Consider the following 3,468-nt stretch of genomic DNA (forward strand, 5'->3'; position numbering starts at 1 on the left):
ACACCCTTTAAGGCGAAGGGCCTTCGCCAAAAAGAGAAGAGTTCGACCTCGATCCAACGACGACGGGTTACTATTTCGATAAGTTCAAAATAACACCATTTAAGGCCAAGGGCCTTCTCCAAAAAAAGAAGAGTTCGACTTTGATCAAACGACGACAGGTTACTATTTCGATAAGTTCATAATAACACCGTTTAAGGCCAAGGGCCTTCGCCAACAAGAGAAGAGTTAACCTCGATCGAACGACGACGGGTTACTCTTTTGATAAGTTCGAAATAACACACTTTAAGGCCATGGTCCTTCGCCAAAAAGAGAACAGTTCGACCTCGATCGAACGATGACGGGTTACCTATTTTGATAAGTAATAAATAACACCCATTAAGGCCAAGGGACTTCACCAACAAGAGAAGAGTTCGACATCGATCGAACGACGACATGTTACTATTTCGATAAGTTTGAAATAACACCCTTTAAGGCCAAGGGTCTTCGCCAAAAAGAGAAGAGTTCGACCTCAATCGAACGACGACGGGTTACTATTTTGATAAGTTCGAAATAACACCCTTTAAGGCCACGGGCCTTTGCAAAAAGAGAAGAGTTCGACCACGATCGAACGACGAGGGGTTACTATTTCGATAAGTTCGAAAAAACACCCTTTAAGGCCAAGGGCCTTTGCCAAAAAGAGAAGACTTCGTCCTCGATCGAACGACGACGCTTTACTATTTTCGAAATAACACCCTTTAAGGCCAAGGGCATTCCCCAAATAGAGAAGAGTTCGACCTCAATCGAACGACGATGGGTTACTATTTTGATAAGTTTGAAATAACACCAATTAAGGCCAGGGGCCTTCATCAACAAGAGAAGAGTTCGGCGTTGATCGAATGATGACGGGTTACTATTTCGATAAGTTCAAAATAACACCTCTTAAGGCCAAGGGCCTTCGCCAAAAAGAGAAGAGTTCGACTTCGATCAAACGACGATAGGTTACTATTTCGATAAGTTCTAAATAACACCCTTTAAGGCGAAGGGCCTTCGCCAAAAAGAGAAGAGTTCGACCTCGATCAAACGACGACGGGTTACTATTTTGATAAGTTCGAAATAACACCCTTTAAGGCCACGGGCCTTTGCAAAAAAGAGAAGAGTTCGACCACGATCGAACGACGAGGGGTTACTATTTCGATAAGTTCGAAAAAACACCCTTTAAGGCCAAGGGCCTTTGCCAAAAAGAGAAGAGTTCGTCCTCGATCGAACGACGACGCTTTACTATTTTCGAAATAACACCCTTTAAGGCCAAGGGCATTCCCCAAATAGAGAAGAGTTCGACCTCAATCGAACGACGATGGGTTACTATTTTGATAAGTTTGAAATAACACCATTTAAGGCCAAGGGCCTTCACCAACAAGAGAAGAGTTCGGCGTTGATCGAACGATGATGGGTTACTATTTCGATAAGTTCAAAATAACACCGCTTAAGGCCAAGGGCCTTCACCAAAAAGAGAAGAGTTCGACTTCGATCAAACGACGACAGGTTGCTATTTTGATAAGTTCGAAATAACACCCTTTAAGGCAAAGGGCCTTTGCCAAAAAGAGAAGAGTTCAACCTCGATCGAACGACGACGGGTTACTATTTCGATAAGTTCAAAAAATTATCCTTTAAGGCCAAGGGCCCTCGCCAACAAGAGAAGAGTTCGACCTCGATCGAACGGCGATGGTTTACTAGTTTGATAAGTTTGAAATAATACCCTTTAAGGCCAAGGACCTTTGCCAACAAGAGAATAGTTCGACCTCGATCGAACGACGACGGGTTACTATTTTGATAAGTTTGAAATAACACCCTTTAAGGTCAAGGGCCTTCGCCAACAAGAGAAGAGTTCGACCTCAATCGAACAACAACGGGTTACTATTTGATAAGTTTGAAATAACACCCTTTGAGGCCAAGGGCCTTCGCCAATAAGAGAAGAGTTCGACCACGATCGAACGACGAGGGGTTACTATTTCGATAAGTTCAAAAAAACACCCTTTAAGGCCAAGGGCCTTTGCCAAAAAGAGAATAGTTCGTCCTCGATCGAACGGCGACGCTTTAATATTTTCGAAATAACACCCTTTAAGGACAAGGGCATTCCCCAAATAGAGAAGCGTTCGACCTCAATCGAACGACGATGGGTTACTAATTTGATAAGTTTGAAATAACACCAATTAAGGCCAGGGGCCTTCATCAACAAGAGAAGAGTTCGGCGTTGATCGAATGATGACGGGTTACTATTTCGATAAGTTCAAAATAACACCGCTTAAGGCCAAGGGCCTTCGCCAAAAAGAGAAGAGTTCGACTTCGATCAAACGACGATAGGTTACTATTTCGATAAGTTCTAAATAACACCCTTTAAGGCGAAGGGCCTTCGCCAAAAAGAGAAGAGTTCAACCTCGATCGAACGATGACGGGTTACTATTTTGATAAGTTCGAAATAACACCCTTTAAGGCCACGGGCCTTTGCAAAAAGAGAAGAGTTCGACCACGATCGAACGACGAGGGGTTACTATTTCGATAAGTTCGAAAAAACACCCTTTAAGGCCAAGGGCCTTTGCCAAAAAGAGAAGAGTTCGTCCTCGATCGAACGACGACGCTTTACTATTTTCGAAATAACACCCTTTAAGGCCAAGGGCATTCCCCAAATAGAGAAGAGTTCGACCTCAATCGAACGACGATGGGTTACTATTTTGATAAGTTTGAAATAACACCATTTAAGGCCAAGGGCCTTCACCAACAAGAGAAGAGTTCGGCGTTGATCGAACGATGATGGGTTACTATTTCGATAAGTTCAAAATAACACCGCTTAAGGCCAAGGGCCTTCACCAAAAAGAGAAGAGTTCGACTTCGATCAAACGACGACAGGTTGCTATTTTGATAAGTTCGAAATAACACCCTTTAAGGCGAAGGGCCTTTGCCAAAAAGAGAAGAGTTCAACCTCGATCGAACGACGACGGGTTACTATTTCGATAAGTTCAAAAAATTATCCTTTAAGGCCAAGGGCCCTCGCCAACAAGAGAAGAGTTCGACCTCGATCGAACGGCGATGGTTTACTAGTTTGATAAGTTTGAAATAATACCCTTTAAGGCCAAGGACCTTTGCCAACAAGAGAATAGTTCGACCTCGATCGAACGACGACGGGTTACTATTTTGATAAGTTTGAAATAACACCCTTTAAGGTCAAGGGCCTTCGCCAACAAGAGAAGAGTTCGACCTCAATCGAACAACAACGGGTTACTATTTGATAAGTTTGAAATAACACCCTTTGAGGCCAAGGGCCTTCGCCAATAAGAGAAGAGTTCGACCACGATCGAACGACGAGGGGTTACTATTTCGATAAGTTCAAAAAAACACCCTTTAAGGCCAAGGGCCTTTGCCAAAAAGAGAATAGTTCGTCCTCGATCGAACGGCGACGCTTTAATATTTTCGAAATAACACCCTTTAAGGCCA

Source organism: Nicotiana sylvestris, chromosome 1 (assembly GCF_000393655.2).
Source record: "Nicotiana sylvestris chromosome 1, ASM39365v2, whole genome shotgun sequence".
NCBI lineage: Eukaryota > Viridiplantae > Streptophyta > Magnoliopsida > Solanales > Solanaceae > Nicotiana > Nicotiana sylvestris.